Here is a 20708-nt window from a genome sequence, read left to right as displayed (position 1 = left end):
CTGAGCCAGAACCCATTGAAATAAGTAGAAAGATCCTCTACTGACTTCTGTGGGATTTATGACAGGTTCATAGGGCTTAGGGAATTATAATCACTCAGGCATTATAAATATTTTTACTTTTATTGACTGTCCTTTAGTGGTTTGAATGTTAAGAGGGCATTTTTCATTATCTTTTTATTTTGTATTTTAATTTGGTATTTATCATGCAGTGCTGGAGATGATTTTATAAGTACAATTATTAGTTATAACATTGATTACATCCTTTAAGACACAATTCAGGGGGAAGGATAAAGGTGCTAGCCAGGAATTTAGGAGACCCAGATTCAATTCGCTGCCCTGCTGTTGACATCCTGTGTGATCTTGAACAAGTCATTTAGTCTCCCTGGCTAGGAACAGAAATTACACATAAACCAGTTATCAGATAAAAAGTGATCAGAAACTGGTTCAAATCTGTAGCACAACAGAAGTTCAGTGTATGTAAACTGCTTTCAAAATGGCTGAAACTGATTTAAAGTAAACCTGAATTTAGTTATCAGAATAACTGAATAACAGAACAGAATAACAACAACAGAATAACAAAATTAATGAATGTAGTTATCAGACTTAACTGATTTAGGTTAAATTGATTAATTGAACTTCTGACCCAGATCTCCTCCAGATTCAAGTTAACTCACAGCATCCCAGGACTCTTTGCATCTCCCCCAGAAAACCCTGTCACAGGGTGGGTGGGCTAGCCTTAGCCCAAGTTGTCTGCTCCAGCGAGCAGGGAGGCATGCTGCAGCACCCCCGGCTTCTGGCCTGAGCCACTGCAGGCATGTGGCTGCATTTCTGGAATCAAAAGTGAATGTCTGTTTACTTGCTTATTGGTTCCCTCTACGTAGCTTAGACTAACCTGTGAAGATTGAGTCAATTCAGTCTCAGCTTTTTGACTGTCTGTACTTAGCCACTGGGTGGGACATACGGAAGAAGTCCCCAAATGTTACTGGAACAGGAGCTGGTTAACACAGATCAGAGACAAACCTGCCCTGGAGTGGTGTACCTTTAAGCTGCCTAAAGGGTGCTTAAAACTAGTTTCAGGAGTTAATATGTGGACAATCCAGGGATTATAAGAGCTCCAAGAGCCACCTAAAATTAATGTGTAGAAAGACCCTTAGGGAAAAAAAGGGTGAATTTACTACTGCTCTTTCAAAGACCCTGATCAACGATTCCTCCTCTGCTCCTGCCATCCACATGCTGAAGCCATTTGCCTGGCTGCTCTTCTTGAGCTGGTTCTGCAGCCAGTGGCAACACCCCATCCTAATTGACCTAGAGGCAAAGGGCCCAATCCTGACTGCACCTGCCCTTTAAAAACATCTTGATCTGTTGTTGGTTCCACTAGATTATTTGTAATGTGCAATTCCTTTAACACCATCAAAACCATCAGTAGGTTGGTATGATGGACATGAAGTGAAGTACAACATTAAATATAGAAATAGTCAGCAGTATTTAATAAATAAAATTTGCATTGGTAAATACATATGCTCATTTTGCTATTTACAATAGCTTGATCCATCATAACTTTGGACGAGCCAGATCACATGTACTCATGCAGCTACCTACACACTTAATTAGATTTTTCCCATTAATTCAGCACATTGTATTTAAATAGTGAGTGCCTTAGAAGTGACAATGTAATGCTAGGTATAATTTCTGAAATTATGACATTATGCTTTCATAATAAGTACCTTGGAATTGCCTACTTAATGGAAAATGCAGCTCCTGGAATGAGTTGTTCACATTTTACTGTGATTTTTGCCAAGTATTTAAAGGATATAAACCCAGACACATGCAGCCTTAAAGAAAAGGGTGAATTTATGACAGCTCTTTCAAAGACCCTGATCAACAAATGCCAAGGCCTAAACTTGTCTAGACTGTACTTATAATAGCTGAACTTTCCACCTCTGCTTGCGCAGCCTGTCTTGTTACACTTATTCTGCCTGACCTACTTTTCATCACTGTCCCTAAAGATAATATACAATCTTTCTGAATCTCCTGAACTAGAACCACAATAATTTTCACAATGCTGTATCAACAAAAAAGCAGTTTGGAGCAGGCATAATAAACCCAATATCCTTCTGCTTTTCATAGGTGATTTTTACATTGAATCACAGGATGGTTTCCACCATTGCAATCCACTGAGACATTTTATAGCTAAGCTCAGCAACACTGATCATGGGGGGATAAACTAAAGAGAAGAATTGATTAATCTCATATCGGGACTCAAGGGTAGAGAAAATAAGGGAGAAAGGATATTGAGTATGAAAAGGTAAATATTCAGCATGCAGTAGTGCCTTGATCTAGTAGAAGAATTCCAGAAGATGGAAAACTTCTTATCATAATGCTTAAGGATGATAATAAGCTAATTTGTGTGGTTGGATACCAGGGTGGTGAATATGCAGTTTAAAATGTAGAAAAATTATTAGGGCTGTCAAATGATTAAAAAATGTAATTGTGATTAGTTGTGTGATTAAAAAAATTAGTCGCAATTAATTGCGATATTAATTGCACAGCTAAAAACTCAAAATTACACGCAGAAAAACTCAGTATTATGCAAAATTGTGCAGGTACTTTGTATGGTTGGGGGGTAGATGTGGAGTGTGTGTGTGGGGGGGGAATTTGTGAAGGTGTGGGGGGCTGTGGGTGTGTGTGTGGGGTTTGGAGCCTGGGGAGGGGGGGTTCCTGCAGGGATGTCTAGAGCCTGGGAAGAGTGGACCCTGCATGCCCTGGAAGGATGCAGGGTACTGTAGGTCAGGAATGAGGGGCAGCAGCAGGACTGGGGGGGTGGGGGGTTTGTGTCTTGGAAGTGAGGGGCAGGGGCAGGGCATGGGCATATCACTGCTTCCCCCCACAGGTGTCCTCTTTTTTGAACCTGGAAATTTGGTAGCCTTACTGGAATGTGGTCCAGCGGTATGTAGAGCAGAGCCCAGCAGGTAAGTCTGTGGAGGGGAAGGAGCTGCAGGGTGCAGATCAAGGGCTCTATGGTGAGGGAGGGAGTGGGGTAGGGGCAGGGGTGAATGGGACCCCGGGGCCAGGGCAAATTGTGGGGCAGAGTCATGGGTGGCTGGTTCAGGAGGCACGGGGAGGGGGGTGGCTCCCCACCACTGGGCACACACAAGGAGGCATGTACCCCCCAGATTTGTGTGTGGGCCACAGGCAGGCTCCCTGTTGCAGGCTGGGGTTGCATGCCCTTTTGCCTTTGCCCTGGGAGCTGCACAATGCCATGTTGTGCCACCCATTGCCAAGCAGGCAGGCGGTGTGATGTGGCTCCTGCCCCAAACACAAATCCAGGGAGGGGGCATGCCATGCCTCCCTTGAGGGTACGCACAGCAGTGGCGAGCTGCCCCCCTCCCCCCCGACACTCCTGGACGAGCCACCTGCAGCTCTGTCCCATGATGTGCCCCTGTCTCAGGGTCTCATTCACCCCAGCCGCTGCCCCTGCACCTGCCCCACTTCCTCCCTCACCATGGGGACCTCGATCTGCCCCCCTGCTCCTTCCCTCTCCCCCCAACTATTCCTCTCCTCCTCCACAAACTTATTTGTTGCACTCTGCTGTACACGCAACCGGGCTGCATTCCTGGCTTCATGCATGCTGCGGCTATACACCTGCATGCTACATCCTGATATAGCACTGATACATTGGATACAGCTCGTTTGTGTGTGTGTGTGGTTGTGTAGCCCCCCTCCCCCCTGCCCCCGACCTTTCTGCAGCAGCCCAGAGCCTGCACCCGGGCTGCCCTGCGGCACCTCTGCACAGACACTGGTGTCCCACTGGGTGGCCTGGAGGTGGCAGTGATGGCAGCAGAGAGGAACTTGGGTGAGGGCTCCAAAACCACACGCACGATTAATATGTTAAAAATATTAACACATTGTTTCTTGCATTAATCATGCGTGTTAACAGCGATTAATTGACAGCCCTAAAAATAATATTTACTTTTCACCTAAGGCTCTCAAAGTACTTTAAAAATCTCTAGCAAAGTCTGGAAGCTCTCAGAGCAATTAATAATAAAATGTTACCTATCACAACAGTTAGCTGATAAGTATTAGGAATAATAGGAATAATAATATTAAGAATGGTAATAATTACTATTTCTGTTTTACATGTTGGTAAACTACAGCATATAGGCCAAATTTTCAAAGGTATTCAGATGCCTAACTTAAGATGAGTAATGGACCAAGATGTCTAACTCAAAGAGACTAATGGACCAAAGAGATCACATGAGCAAATTATCATCATATGGTAAGAGTGTGAAATGATAATGCACTTCCCGTGGGTTAAGAGTTTGCATACAAATGGTTACCATGGTGTAGTTAATGCATTGCAAGTTGACAGCCTAGCATGCTTCATGGTAACTTGTTCTTGTTGCCAAACCCTCAGGTTTCTTCTGTTGTAAGAAGTGTTTGCTCATCTAGATGTGTTGGCAACCCAACTGAGTAAAGACACAATTTCACTTAAAAAAAGTTATTTTGCTAGTACAGCTAGGTGGGCAGATCCCCAAACAACATAAGCAAAACAGACAAAAAGGTTTCCATTCACTATAATTGCCAACTACACTAGGGATTTTTTGCCAACATAAAAATATCATAAAGAGCTCCAAGTGACAGTATGCAAGCCAATGTTCTTTGTCTAGCTCTTGCCTAGGTACCTTGTCCAAAGTCACACAAAGAGGTGAAACTCAAGAGGTGGCAGGCCAGGACCTAGATTCAGTTGTAATGCCAACCAAATTGCTTAGGCCATGTGTACAAAGGAATACTTAAATATGTCAGGCTGCCTTTTAAGCTAGAAGCAGTGTAGCCACATCTGCACAACAATTTGGGTGTTACCTAGCACTGCCACCCATCATGCTATGCAGATGCACCTATGCTGTTTCTAATTTAGGCGGTGTTCCATATGGAGCAACATAGTTTGCTTGAGGGTGCCACTGACAGGGGTGTTAAGTTTATAGTCTTGGCATGGCCTTATTGTCTATGTGACTCAGAGCATCCTTTACATAAGAGTAGTAATATTTCCTTGGTCTGGCCTGCTCAGATACTAAGTTGAATCTCTGAAGTCATCTCTTCCTGTGTGATTTAGTACTGAGTATAATGGGGGCCCAGAGCTCAGTTGGGGTTTCTAGGCAGGACTATGATGATAATTAGTTTTGATTCATGCTCTCTTTTAAGCACAAAGTGCTTTCCTTCCCTACCCTGCAGGTGATTGGGTTATGTATAGTATTTTTCTGGCAAAGGCCAATTTTCTGACCTTCCTGTGCAAATCTGCTAAATGCTGCATGGTTTCAAAATAATTTAGGTCAAATCTTAAATGGAAACGAACACAGAGTTTTGCTTAATAATCAATATATTTCCAGCTGCTTATCCTACCCTGACTGTGCTAAGGGCAAATTCTTTTTCCTCTTTTCCCTTCCCAGTTTTTGCAGTGGAGTTGCAATGTTGTACATAAGAGGAATTTGTCTCTAGTGAAATTCCATTGCTACCTGGGAAAAATACTTTTATGATGGACCCCCACCCCTCTCAGAAAAACAAAACACCAAGAAAAATTGTCCAAAAGGGTCTGTCTGAGGCAGCTCAGGGCTTTTTTAATTAATTATTCATGCCAGCTAGAGAAGCTCAGCTCAGACAATTCATATCTTGACAAATGAGCTACCCGCACCTTTCATAAGTAATTTATCTTCCAGACCTGCTAAAACTGGCCCAGTTTTCTCTGTGTGAACACTTGCTTCAGACATCAGGGGTTCTGTATAACTAATGGTTTATGGCCTATTTACCTGTGTGTAAGTGTGTGTTTATGTTTGAGGAGAGGCAGGTATTTCTGCATCGGTATGACTTTGGCCTAGTGCACATGCCACACAGACAAATCAGTGCACAAACCAATGTTCCTTGTGGAAACAGTACAAAAGGATGCAAACCATCAAGACCAGGTAAAGACATTATACACGTCATGCTTTAAGCGTGCAGAAAGCGTTCTAAAGCCATAATTGAACAGATGTTCATGGCTCTTAGAGCACTCCAAAAATGTTGACTCATGCTCTAACCTTTTTGAAGGAGTGTACCCCTTCTGGTGGGTACCCATTCTGGAGTGTACCGCCTTCTAGACATGGGGGCTGACGGCTGGTCGGTGAGTGGGAGGGAGGGCACCGCTTCCCCATGCTACTGTGCATACCCCCTGGGGCCATCCCAAGTACCCCAAGAGGTATGTGTACCCCTAGTTGACAGCCCCTGTTATAACACTTCAAGTAAAGTGTGATAGAACGCTTCCACCAGGGGCTTTTTGCATGTTTGTACTTAACCCAAGGGGCTAGGGAAGGAAAGGGACTATAGTAAAATACAAGGGACTGTATCCTGAATGAGTGGTGTAGGGCATAGAAAACTTATTGAAAAGCTGTAAATGACCCTGAGCAGCTTAAACTTGTTATAATATAGGTAAAGCATTCCAGTACGAGTGATTACCCATATAGTGATGACCATGTGGTAGAAGAGTAATTCTCAAGAGTATGGTGAGCATCCCTCAGCAGTGAAAACAGGTTAGGGACTATTTAGGAAAGCTGGATGTGTGCTAGTCCATGGGGCCAGATGCAATGCATCCGAGTGTGCTGAGGGAGTTGGTTGATGTGGTTGCAGAGCCGCTGGCCATTATCTTTGAAAAATTTGAAAACTTGTGATAATCAGGGCAGGTCGGACTCAACAGGTAGTAATCAATGGCTCAATGTCTAGCTGGCAGCTGCTATCAAGTGGAGTGCCCCAGGGATCAGTCCTGGGGTGGGTTTTGTTCAATGTCTTCATTAACGATCTGGAAGATGGGATGGAGTGCACCTTCAGCAAGTTCATGGATGACACCAGGCTGGGGGGTGTAGTAGATATGGTGAAAGGTAGGGCTAGGATTCAGAGTGATCCAAACAAGTTGGAGGATTGGGCCAAAAGAAATCTTATGAGGTTCAGCAAGGACAAGGTCAACATCCTGCACTCAGGACAGAAGAATCCCATGCACCGCTACAGGCCTGTGACCAGATGGCTAAGCAGTAGCTCTACAGAAAAGGGCCTGGGGATGACAATGGACAATAAGCTGAATATGACTCAGTGGCGTTCCCTTGTTGCCATGAAGGATAACAGCATACTGGGCCACATTTGTAGGAGTATTGCCAGCAGATCTAGGGAAGTAAGTATTCTGATCTATTTTGCACTGATGAGGCCACGTCTGGAGCCCTGTGTCCAGTTTTGGGCCCGCCACTATAGAAAGGATGTGGACAAGTTGAAGAGAGTCCAGCGGAGAACAACAACAAGGATTAGGGGGCTGGGGCACATGACTTATGAGTAGAGGCTGAGGGAACTGGGTTTATATATTCTGGAGAAGAGAAGACTGAGGTGGGTGTTGAAAACAGACTTTAACTACCTGAAGTGGGGTTCCAAAGAGGATGGAGCTGGACTCTTCTCAGCAGTGAGAGATGACAGAGCAAGAACCAATGATCTTAGGTTCCAGAAAGGGAGGTTTAGGTTGGTTATTAGGAAAAGCTTTCTCACTAGGAGGATGGTGAAGCACTGGAACAGGTGACCTAGAGAGGTAGTGGAGTCTCCATCCTTGGAGGTATTTAAGGCCCAGCTAGACAAAGCCCTGGCTAGAAGGCTGGCTAGTTGCAGATGGTCCTTCTTTGAGCAAGGGGTTGAACTAGATGATCTTCTGAGGTCCCTTCTAACTCTAATTTTCTATTATTCTACGGTTGAAGTACTGTTTTCAAGTCATGTAGTTCTAACTGGTCACAAAGACCATGATTCAGCAAAGCATGTACTTGACTTTAAGCATGTTCTCAAATCCCATTGATTTCAATGTTTGCAGAGTATAAGTGTGTTTCTGCATTTAGGTCATATTGCAGGATCGTATCCTGACTTAATATTTAGGGCCAAATTATATGGTGATGGAAATGAGTAAACTCCCACAGAAACCTGTGAAGCAATATCCATGTATTGCTTTCTGAGGTAGATGGTGGAATTGATTTACTTTTCATCAAAATTTTTTTGACTTTTTTGTTACCTTAGACATTTCAGAGATAGCAAGTCTTTTCAGGACTGGGGCAGTGGGAGCTTTTTTAGTCTGTAGCTGATGGAGCAAAATCTTGGATCTTTCCCAAGGAAGATGTTATTCTCAGGTGTTTATCTTGAGTCTGGGTTAGGGAAGCATTCAGTCAAGTAAGTAGCTGCTTGATTTTGTTCTTTTGGAGTTTCAACAATTAGATGATTTTTAGAAAATATTGATTAAAAATGGGAACAGGGTTTTTTAAGGGATTTTTTTTCATACATCTGAGGAGTATATTTGCCTCATATGAGATTGGTTTCGGGTCAAATTTACTTGGTTTTCCTCAAAGGCCTATATATATAACGGAGAACAGAAGTGACTCCAATGTATATTTATATATTGGAGTTACTTCTGTTCTCCAATTTTCCCGTCTCTCTTCTCTCGTCCCTCTTGTTCCCTGACATAAAGTGAGATTAAAAAGGATACGCACGTGCGCGTGCGCGCGCGCACACACACACACACACACACACACGCGCGCGCATATATATACCCCCCCCTCCTTTTTATCCAATCGATTGTCAATGTGCTGGTGCTCAACTCATCTGGCTCAATGGGCCAGATGAGGGGTGTGGGGCCTCTCTGCAGACCAGATCCAGAGCACAAAGCTAATCTTCATGCCAGATCTGGAGCACAAAGTGATATCATCTGGCCAGCAGTGCTGAAATTTGTCTGTGGCAGTGTTAATTGGTGCAGCTCCTGGAGATGTTGTAGCTGCTGCTCTTCCCACTAGAAAATGTCCAGCTCTACGGGCAGACAACACAGCTCAGTGCTCTGAATCTGGCCTGCATGGCTCCTCATGGGTCTGGAAATTATACAGTGTGGGGTGCTCTGCAACTCCTCTAGGAGCTCTGGCAATTGCTCTTCCAGGAGCTGTGATAATTAATGCTGCCACTGCTTGCCACACTGCCAAGTTTCTGGGTGGGTGGGGAGCCTCTCAGGATGTATATTGTAGGGCTGTGCAAAACTTTGGGTGCTGATTCAATTTGGAGATCAGCCCGATTTGGTGTCTGAATCTCCGAATCCAAATCGAATCAGGAGACCAATTAAAAAGTCCGAATAGATTTGAAGCTTTCCGAATCGATTTGGAAAAGATTTGGAGAGCTTTGGTGATTCGGGCAGTCCCCGCTTACTCCCGCAGAGAGCTGGACCTAGACTCTGAGCTAGTAAATAGGGGGTGGAGGGGTGGGGGGGGCTGGAGGTGGATGGAGGAGACCATGGGAGGACCCCTGCCCGGCCCCATCCCCTGCCACTTCCCCAGTGACCCTGACCCACTGCCACTCTCCCAACCCTCCCCCCCACATGGCTGCTCCACCTGCCCCAGCTCCTGGCCCTTTAAAAAAAAAAAGAAAAAAAAGCCCACACTCACTGGCTGGTGCAGTGGCCTTGGGATTTCTGAGGGCTCATGGCAGAGCCCCCTGCGCAGCATGGGGCAGTGGGGGGCAGTTAAAGAGCCGGGAGCTGGGACTGGGTGGGGCAGCCATTGACAGCAGGTGTGGGATGGTGCCGATTCAGAGATTTGGCTGATTCGGTGATGGCTGAATCTCTGAATTGGATTAAGCTGAATTGATTTGGGACAGTGATTTGAATCACCAAATCAAATCACTGTCGCCCGAATCAGCCGAATCTGAAGCAAATACTAGCTGCTTCGCACAGGCCTAGTATCTTGGTAACCTCTGTGTTAACAGAACAAAGTACACCTTGTACCATGCATCCTTGCACCTCGACATTAAGAGATGCAGCATCAGAAACTGGAATCTTTCACAGTCAGTCAAGGGGAAGGCCGAGGCTGGTACAGAGTGCCAGAGAAGGGACTGAGGTGTGAGGGTTGAAGGGATCAATCCTTAAACCCTCCTGAGAATATTCCTTTACCTGAAGTGACTCCTGTGGGACTGTCCACGATGGGACAGAGTCAAGTTGAGGCCATAAGCTATTTCTTTACTGTGGGCATTCTTGTCAGAGGCAGTATTGCAACGTTGCTGTGGAGCAAAAGGCAGTGAATTTGGTTTCCATTACGCACCGTTCCAACTCCTAAAGATGCGCTATTGTTAGTAATCGAATCATTACCCTTTGCCACCTTTACAACAGTAAGTGTACAAGTCACATGTGATAATTGGTTGCATTCAAACTTTGCAGCTGTTAAATTGCCTTCAGCCAACTGCTGGGGAGTTTGCAAATGCCCTGGCTTTCTAAACAGAAGCATTGTCTTTTATCTTGTGTCAATCCGAATTGAATGCACACTCAGAGTGCATGAGAACACTTTAGAAATTGAACGCTGAATTGCTGTTAAAGACATCCTGCCCGGGGCAGGGGGTCGGACCTGATGGTCTGCTTAGGTCCCTTCTGACCCTAAGTACTATGATACATTGTCTGGCATTGTTTGCTCTGGATACCAGAAGGACAGAAAATATCTACTGTGATCATTACCTAGGGATTTTTAATCACTGTTGCTCAGCTTGGATTGTTTTTTTAAGTGCTCCCTGTTTTGAAGATGATACCAAAATAATTCTGAAAGACATACTGTTCCACTTCCTGTATTCAGCTCAAGAGAAAACAATCCAATATCATGGTCTGGCCACTCAGGAAGTGCTAACATGACAGATTCTGGCTGTAACGTGCCAGCAGAGCATTCCCTTACAGAGGATACCTCTCTAGTGCCAGGAGGCTGGGGGAGCTACTCCCACCCCCATCTTTAAATAACGGGGTGAGCTGGGGTAAGGCAGGAGCTGTGTTGTGGGGAGGGTAGTGCCACTGCCCTTTGTCAAGTCTCCTATGAAGGATTGTTATTTAATGGCATGTGGTTCCTGACATCAGTGGAGAACTGACTATGGTGAGGAATAAGGAAGCCATAATTGTGAATGTGGACACACAAATTAGTTGCTATGAGTTAAAAGGATAAGGGGAATTTACCAAGCATCAGATGCTCTGCGGTAACTGCTGATAGGCATGATCTTACTCCATGGACACTAAATATCAATGACTTTTGCCATTCTTTCACTGAAGGTTGAGCTACTGCAGTTTACCTTTCATCTGTTGTGGGGGAAGAGTAGGCACATGGACAGTCACCATGGAATAGCCAAGGTGTGGTCAATCCTTGCACATTTTTACCTCATATAAATAATTCATTTGCTATGCTCATTTTTTTCTGATAGCTTCCCACTCCTCCATGAGCTGAGTATTAACTCATCAGAGATTCATTTCTTACAGACAGATCCTTCAAGCCGTCAAGTCAATCTCCTTGCGGGTGCAAGGTTGTTCCGCATGCCGTATATGCTTGTGGAAAGCCCTTCTGAAATTACTTGTATGCTAACTCATCAGTTATCTTTTCAAAATATCTAGTCCTGAAAACATCAGGAATATTAAATGTTTTGATCAAAATCCAAGTTTATAAATGCAGGCTTTAGGTTTTCCCCGCTATCGAGCTTCCCATTCTTGTGAAACCCAAAGAGAATTTGCACATAGATTAAAACTTCACTGGAGAACAAAGGTATCTCCCTAAATGTCTACCCAAGTGCAATGCAATTTCATAGACTGGGTCACTGGGCAGTTCAGCTGTAAGAATTTCTTACAAGATTTTTACGATGCATACAACCTACGTGGACTTTTTGCACAACACACAACATCAAACCTGACAGATCCCAGTTGCACATACCTATCAAAGATAAACATTTTTTTTCTGGGAACATATACAAGTGAAGCCTTTTTAGAATAAAATGTTGTTGCCAATCAATTACCTGTAAAGCCAATGTTGCAAATCTTAACTCATGTGTAACTCTTTGCACTTACATGGTGCTTTATGTATTCAAAATACTTTGTAAACCTTAACTCGTCCATTCTCAAATTTAACAAATGAAGAAACTAAGGCAGAGAGGCAACATGATGTGCTTGGGGCCACATGGGGGGTTAGTGGGAGAGACAGGATTACAGCTTAGTGTTTCTGATGCTTGCTCCTATGCATGTGAGGAAAAGTTTGCAACGCTAGGGCCTTTGCTTCCTCAAAAGCTTCATGTGGCTTGAGAAAGGAAAAATGTATCACTCAGTTGAAGCTTTAATTAAAACTGAGTGCTTGGTTGGAAGGATGGGATCCCAGAAAAGAAACATTAGCAATTTTGAAATATTTGACATATTGTAGAAAGAGAAAAGCAGAATGATTTCTTTTTTGTAAATTGTCCTCAATTGGATCTCATAAAATTTCATCAAAATTTGTTCTTTTATAAATAAAAAACTATGATTTGAAATATTTAAACAATGGTTGTGTTTAAAAACTGTGTTTGGCCTTGCCTCTGTGGTCATCTTATAGCCATCTGAGAAAATCATGTTCCAAATATGGTAGATACATAAGCTACGACATAGTTTTCTAAGACCCCTGTCTATATAAGCTGCATGATTTGCTGGAGTCCCAGCCATTGGGAACCCCATGCTGTGTGCCTGAGGACTTAGACAGTTCAATTTAGAGCTGACAAAGACTTTTGTGGTGAAGCAACATGTTGTCAAAAATGCATTGAAATAGAAGAGCTTTGTACAAATGCGTTACATTTTTACAAACCCTGTCAGAAACCTGAGTAATTTTCTGCTTGCCTAGCAGGAGGCTAGAGAGCTTTTCCAGGGTTTCTGGCTCCAGGGCAGTAGACGCAGGGTTTCCAGGGTCTGTGATGCCTGTCACTGGGAGTCTACCTTAGCACTGAAGACCACATGCAAAGAAAAGAAATGAGGACTTTGTCCTTTCAGAGCCAAAGCAGAGTTGAGGACCTTGAATCTGTAAAACACTCTGGTCTAACTAGCCTTGCAACAGGGATTGCAGCTTTGCAAGAGGGATCCTGAAAAAAATAAGTTCTGACATATCGCCATACCTAGCTTTGACTTTGCCTTGCTGATGTGGCAGCAACAGCTGTGGGATTTCTAGTGTAGACTTGCCAACAAAAGTTTAGATTTTATTTGAATTTGGGAGCAGACCCAATGTGTCCACACTTTGTGGAGCAATCATGCTGTGAGCTAAGTGTAGACCAGGGTGGGCAAAATACGGCCTGCGGGCCAGATCCAGCCCATGGTGGGTCTTCTCTGGCCCGTGGCCGGTCCCTCGGTCCCCTGGCCCAGGCACAGTGCAGCCATGGTGAGTCCTGCTGCCCCCTGGCCAAGCAGCAGAGCTGGGGCTGCTCCACACTGGCACTGCCTTTCTAGGTAGCCCAGGTGGTTGTGGCTCGCTCAGTTCCTTCAAGAGTGACTCTCCCAGTGTCCCTATTTACAGGGCTTACTTGTATGTTGGTCCCTGAACATGTTTGAATTTGTGTATCCCCGTCCCCCCCCCCCCCCCCCCGCAATCTTAGTTTAAAGCCCTGTCCAGAAGATCGGCCATCCTGGCCATGAACAGGGACTTACCTTTCCTCGTGAGGTGGATGCCGTCCCTTCCCAGGAGTCCTCTCTCCCTGAAGTGTGCGCTGTGGTCAAGGAATCCAAAGCATTCTTGGTGGCACCAACATGGACTTGCTGACTTATTTCCTTGATGCATCCTTCCCTTCTGGGACCACAACCTGAAACAGGGAGCACAGAAGAAAAGACTACTTGGGCCCCCATCCCCTTGAGCTCAGCCCCCAGAGCCCTGTAGCCACTCATGATCCAGTCTGAATTACTCCTGGCCATGTCATTAGTTCCCACATGGATGAACATGGGGTAGTAGTCAGAGGGCTGAATGAGCCTGGGGATCCTCTCTGCTGCGTCTCAGATGTGAGCCCCTGGGAGGCAGCAAACCTCATGGACTAGGGGGTCCAGATGGCAGATTAGTCCCTCAGTGCCCCACAGGAGGGAGTCCCCCCCCCCCACACCTTACGACTCCTCTTAGGGGTGGCAGCAGGCGGCTTACCTTCCTCCTCTCCCAGTGTCACAATCGAAGCTTGCTCATGTGTGGGGAGGGGAGTGTACTGGTTGTGCAGGGCCAGGAGAGGAGCAGCCCTGGCCCTGCGTTTCCTGGATCGTGAGGTGACTGTCTTCCAGGTCGTTCCAGGTGGGTCTTCTTGGTTAGTTATCACGTTGGCCACCATCTCTGTCTCTTTCTTTTCTTCCTTCTGGTCTGGCAGTAGCCACTGATGAAGTCTTTGTGGGCCCTGATGGTACACAGCTGACCTATCTCCTCCTTGAGCTCCCACACCCGGCCCTCCAGAGACTCCACCAGGGAGCACACCCCACGAGTGGGGTGCCCCCATGCCCAGTTGCCAGCAGCTGTGCTAAGCAGCCCACACAGTCTGGGGCCAAGGGCTCTGTCTGGGTGGAGGTCTCAGTGGTGCCAGGATGCCTGGAAGTACAATGAGTCACTGCCATGACTGAGAGCGATTGCATGGTAATGGGCTATGCTGTTACCTACGGCCTCGCTTGCAAACTGCGAAAACATGGAAAAATGTGGATGGGGGCTGGGGGTGGTGCGGTTTAAATCAGAAAATTTTGGATTTTCTTTATCAGAGAAAACCAGGATCCCTACCTATCAGTATGAAGCACCTTGGGTAGATATAACAGCACCTACACTGGAGTTATCTATGTTAGCAAGAAAAGCCCACCCTTTCTGACATATTCATATCGTGTAAAAGTGAGGTGGTGGCCATGATAGTCCAGAAATTATGCGAGAGGCAAGCATTCCTTAAGGCGATATCTTTTATTAGAGCAACTGTGTATTTGGAATAGAGTTAGGCAAGCTTTCGAAAGCAAGATGTTCTTCCCCCAGTCTCTGATCACAGGGAGCCAGGCACAGCCTAGTGAAAAACAGCAGAGGGAAGGGGTGAGAGAAATTCTCAGGGATAGCAGACACACAATTAGCAGAAGAAAAGCATTCACACAAGCGAAACTTAAGCCTACTTCTGGCATTTACTTCTTATATAAATTGAGAGTAACACTGTTGAAGTCATTGGGGTTGAGCTGTGAAAAATGGTTATTTTGGTAATGCAGATGAGAGAAGTCCGGCTTGCCTTTATTTGATCAAAGTGAGATTTCAGTAGCCTAAGTTTGTGGGTAACACTTCATTGAAACAAGCTGGAGGGCACTAGGGTTTGCTGCTCTGGAGGTTAATGAGGTGAAGAGAATGGGATGGGTTGGCACCTTTCTTCTGCCATTGTGTCAATGTAGAAGCCTTTCTGTAGTACTGGGTCAAAAGGGCATGACAAAGAAGTGTTGGCACTGCAGTGGTGGTATGAAGCTGGGGTGCATTTGTGAGACGAAGATGAATGCGTGTACTGTGGGAAAGACCTAAGAGACTTAAATCCTGTATCAGATGTAAATCGCTTATAATAAAATGTCTTGCTGAGCATTTGATTCTTATCATCTTTCTCCGCAGCATGTGGTGGCAATCAGGTTTTAGAAGCACTCTAAAGTAAGCTCCACAAATGCACCCTCTTATCTCTCCTTTCACTCTTCTAGTCCCTGCGCTCCTCTTTCTCGCTCTTCTTCCCGAGGTTTCTTTTGCTGACGCTGTACGCCCTCTTCCTGCCTTACAGCACCTGCCTTCCATTCTCCTTAAGACTCTCACAACTCTACCCACTCTCCCTGTTTAAAATGAAGTCCTTGAATCACTGTTTCTTCACACTGGGTCCTTGAATCACTATTTCTTCACACCTGTCCTGGGCCCACCCCCTCAGTCGTGTGAATTGGCCTAACTGCCAGCTTTCACTAGTCAAGGATGTGGCTTTTCAACTCATGTTCTAGTACAATGCTCACTACCATGGCATTTGGGCTTCAGCCTACTTTCACCCCTTGTGTTAAAACCTTTCCATTATGGGAACTGCAGTGTTCGGAGGTGAAGCAATGGTGACTCGTATTCGTCATTCGCTTTAACAAAGCAGGATCTTTTACAAAATCTCATTTCAGTGTGTCTTGTGGAGACTTTGATGTCATATTTCTCACATTCATTGCAATTGTGCTCTCATATAGTGGCTGAATATTGATCTTTATGTTTGAGATTCAAAACCAATGCCTTTTGGAGAAAGTCCTAAAGAATTTGACACAAAATAATCACCTTGCTATAGATTTTTCTTTTGTAACCATCCCACCGAGTTTAATTGAAAATGATAACTGATGCAGAATTCTAGAGGAGGTTTCTAAAAATCTACAAGTAGGAGGGAGATCATCTTCTTTGAAATGTTATATTTTTGCAAATAATTTCTATGTAATCCTGTTACATTTGCTCAGTACCATATGTAGGCTCCTGGCAGCCTTGGGCAAACTTTTAGTATTGGCTCCCCCTTCACCAGAGATAATGATAATAATAATTGGACAATGAAAAAAAAACCCCACATTTTCTGGCCCCCTCTCTTTCAGGGCCCCAGGCAGCTGCCTGGTTCACCCGTGCCTATGTCTGGCTCGGCATTTGCTGTAGACCCTGATTCAGAAATACATTACTCGTGTGGTTAGCTTGAACCTGAAAATTAGATTGCATGCCTAAGAAGCAGATTTTTAAAATAGTTAAACCCCCTACCTCCCTAACTACCTTTACAAATTCTGTCCCTATCTGCTTTGATGGTTATGGTTGCTACCAGTAATTCCCATTACATTCTCACTGGGCTGGATGTTCCAGGTGCCAAATTCTCATTGCACCCCCTCCTCTCTTCTCTGGGGTTCACCATCACAAGATTGAAATACACTTTGCCTTGTCTGTGGCATTAGTTAAAATGTATTAGTTAAACCATGTTAGTAGTTATTAAAGCAGCAGCTTTTATCCCAGCCTAGAAATATCTCCAGTAGGGCCTTATGAGGCAACAAGTGCTTGCCACACTTCAAAAGGAGAAAATTGCCTGACCAAGCATTTTGACCTTCCTAATGTAAGTGGATGAAACTTGTTGCTGTGCAGAGGGGCAGGACAACCCCTCTGCAATGTTTCAGGCCTCTGCTCTGCACTTTATTTAGATGTTCAAGAGGGTCATGAATGGCTCAGCAGCAGCCAGGCAAGTGTCACCATTACCTTTGAAAATATAAACTATCTACGTGGGGCACTCAGTCAAAGTCTTGCTACATTGCAGTCTGGGCTTCACCATTTCTGAGAACATATCTACCCTGCTTCTGTCTCACACCTCACAGGGGAGGTGCAGCCTCTATTCACTTGCTCTAGAGCTGTGCACACTAGCTCTTAAAAATGAAGTGATAGAGCCATCAGTGCTGAGCATATATGCCCATTGCCTTATTCTTTGACTCTGTGTCTCAAGGTTGCTTACTGAGGGCTTCCCTGAAGCATCTCATTTCCAAGTTTTGGTGTACATAGAGAGGGAATGAGTTAGGAAGAGGAGCAGAGGGACATGTGTCACATATGCACTCCTGCATATGTCCAAGAGGCACTGTAGACCCTGAGACACCACCTGGCAAGGCAGAGATATAAAAATTTACAAACAGGATTAAAAAAATAGTGCCCTATGCCTATGTTTCAGGATCAGTTTGGTCATTTTGCCTCAAATTTAGCCAGAGCACCCTTCATTCACTTCAAGCCGTCCAGGCTAAAATTTAAGCCAAAAAGTTCCGTTTTCTGCATGCTTTAGAAAACAAGTAAAAAATGGCTTGTAACAGAAAGCAGGTTGAAGTCTTAACGATACAGAATCCACTGCCTCTCCAAAGTGGTGGCGTTCATCAATATTTAACACAAACACATATATTTGAACAATAGGGAAGGAGAAAACCCCATGGGATGTGGTTTCCAATTAGCAGGGGTCACATCCCACGCTGTGATTTACTATTGGAAAAACATGCAAAAGATAATTGCACATTACAGTTGTGTCAGGGTCTCTCACCTCCCTGTTGGCAGCAGTATAGGGAAGGCAGCCCAGAGCCCCTGTGGGACACCAGGAGGCTGGGGGCGGGGGAGGCAGTGAAATGGATTGCTATGTAATAAAGAATGATTGATAACCTCACAGCACAAAACTCACTGGGCCAGATCTTCAGCTAGAGCCCGTTGGTTGATTTCCCCCAGCTGTGGATCCTGGCCCATTTACTTTACTTCTTTAAAAAAATAAAATAGGCAATAAATTCTGTGCAGGGAGATCAAGATGTGCAGCGCTCATCATAGCAGCTCAGTGCCGTGTTTCAGTTAGAGGGCTTCTGAATGCTGATATACTCTCACCATGTGTTGCCCAGTGCTGGTAATTCCTCTCATGTCTGTAGTGCTTCGCGCTCCTGTATAAATGCTTACGTTGTGCTATGAAATGGAGGACGGTGAGTGTCACAGACGTAGATACAACAGAAGGGGTACCAAATTCACAGTATAGTTGAGGGTCTTTCCACTGTTCCTAACATGTACTCAGTGTCTGGAGCTGTTATGTAGAAAAGAGTTCTGAGAGTGTAGCCGTTTTGAACGCGGTGTTAATTTAGGGTTCCCCAAATATGATTGTGGAGGGCAGTGATATGCCAGTGCCCTGCCCCTGCCCCTCACTCCCAAGCCACAGTCCCCTCAGCCCTGCTGCTTCTCTTTGCTCCCAACCCACAGTTTCCCACCCCCCAGACCATGCTGGTGCCCCTCACTCCCAACCTGCAGCCCCCCCATCCCTGCTGATGCCCCTCACTCCCAAACCGCAGGCACCTGGCACTGCCTGGCTCCCAACCCACAGTCCTCCACCTGCTATGGTGCCCCTCACTCCCAAACCACAACCTCTCCCAGTCCTTCCAGTGCCCCTCGCTCCTGACCCTCCCCAGCCCATTACCTCCCCAGCCCTGCTAGTGCCCCTCACTCCCAGCCCACAGCCCCCTCTCCTCCAGCTCTGCTGGTGCCCCTCACTCCCAGCCCGTATCCCCCTGCTCCCACCAGCCCTGCAAGCATCTCCTGGCTGCTCTGCCCCTGTGAGGACGAGCACCAGCATGGCCTGGCCTGCCCCTGCCCTACTCCTGTCCCTCGCTGGAGGAGCAGGCACCTCCCCTGCCCTGCTGCAGTCCCGTGCCAGGGAAAACTTTGATGCTGAGCAGAGCAAAATCCCAAGTCTCGGACATTTGCTGATATTTAAAAAAAACACCCAGACTGAGATAGGAGGACCCAGAAAGAGGGCATGTCTGGGAACCTGGATGTATGGTAAGCCTAGTTAATTAGGATGCTCTGAAACAGCCCTGGCAGGGAGGCAGCATAGGCCAGTGGAAGTGTCATTGGAACCTGGATTTAATCTTCGGCTCTGCCATTGACCTGCTGTGGGACTTCAGGCAAGTTAGTTTCCTTCCCTGTTCCTCCGTTTCTCTTCTTACCTTTTGCCCATCTTGTAGCAGTATAACTTGTGGGAGGGGGAGGAGGGTGGCCATGGCACCAGCTGGGGACACCAGAATGGCAAACCCCAGGGAGCCTGTGTTGCTACGACAGCCTGTGTTGGAGGAGCTTGCACCGAGGCAGCAGCAGAAGCTCATGTTGCTGCCCCAGGCGCTAAAGTTATGCCTCTGCTGTCCTGCAGTGTTGCCAGCCAATTCAGAAATCATGAGCCCACAGAAATTATTGTACTGGCTTCATATTCAGGATATTTTTAAAAGGAGAAAATGCTATGTCCTCCCACCTTTGTTTTGAAAAGTTTAGGATCTTTAGGGTGTGCACTTTCAAAGTTTCCTTGCTCCCACCAGAAATTGGAGAGGGCACTCTCCATCTCACCCAGCAATCTCTTGAGGCACTAACAGATATTCAGGACCCTGCTCTAACTCATGGTGCTTTACATAAAGTGTCATGGGCTAGAGTTGCCCCCCTGATCCAACGGCTATTTGCCTGTTGGGTTGGTGGGGGGGAATTGAGCCTGCCTGCACTGGCCCTTATGGCCAGCAGAACAGGTTGCTGGCCAGGACCCCCCCGTACCCCCCGAGCTCCAGGGCTGTCAGCAGAGAGGGAGTAAAGGGAGCACCAGCTGCTGGGCTGCTATGCCTGGCCTGAGCTAGAGGGAACGGTGCCCTTTGCCTCACAGCCCACACCAGCTACCATGACTGGGGTACTGGGGGGGAGCCTGCTGGGTCCCCAGGTGAGGCAGCTTCATTCCACCCCCCTCCTCCCCTCCAGCTCAGGCCAGGCTTGCCCAACAGCACCTGCTGCCACTCTCAAGAGGCTTGGCTGTAGCTAGGGGTGTTGAATGGAGCCCCCTCGCCTCAAGGGGTGCAGCCTGGCTCCCCCCCCCCAGTACCCCAGCCAGGGTAGCTGGCAGTGGCCATGACGCAAGGGGCTCCTTTCCATCCCCCCCACCCACCCAGCTCAGGCCCAGCATAGCAGCCCTGCAGCTGCTGCTGCTCCCTTTACTCCTTCTCTGCTGACAGCCCCTACTTGAAGAATTAACTCTCAAGGCAGCACAAGTTCCCTAAAGTGCTCTAAAGCACAGTGTCTTAATCTGTTACCTGATTAGAAGAGGGTTACGTTTTTGTGCGATCGGCCATTTTAGAAGTGCTTTGCAGCTGCGCACATATGTTAGGTCACTGCTGTAGAGCGCTTTCAGTGGCTAGATCATGTGAAAAATGCCACTTCTGTCTGTGACCTCAGTGAAGAAATGCAGGTTCAGCAACACCAGTGTATTCACAAAGATGGATTCATTTCACTGAATTCTTTTTATTTAGCAAAAATATCTTCTAAAAATTCACACTGGTTAGTTCTGGTGTTTACAAAAAAGCATTTTGATTTGTCAGTTTGAATTACATATTTATTTTT

This window comes from Alligator mississippiensis, chromosome 3 (genome assembly GCF_030867095.1).
Source record: "Alligator mississippiensis isolate rAllMis1 chromosome 3, rAllMis1, whole genome shotgun sequence".
In the NCBI taxonomy this organism is placed as follows: domain Eukaryota; kingdom Metazoa; phylum Chordata; order Crocodylia; family Alligatoridae; genus Alligator; species Alligator mississippiensis.
The sequence above is the reverse complement of the archived record's forward strand: the minus strand, read 5'-3'. Positions refer to the sequence as shown.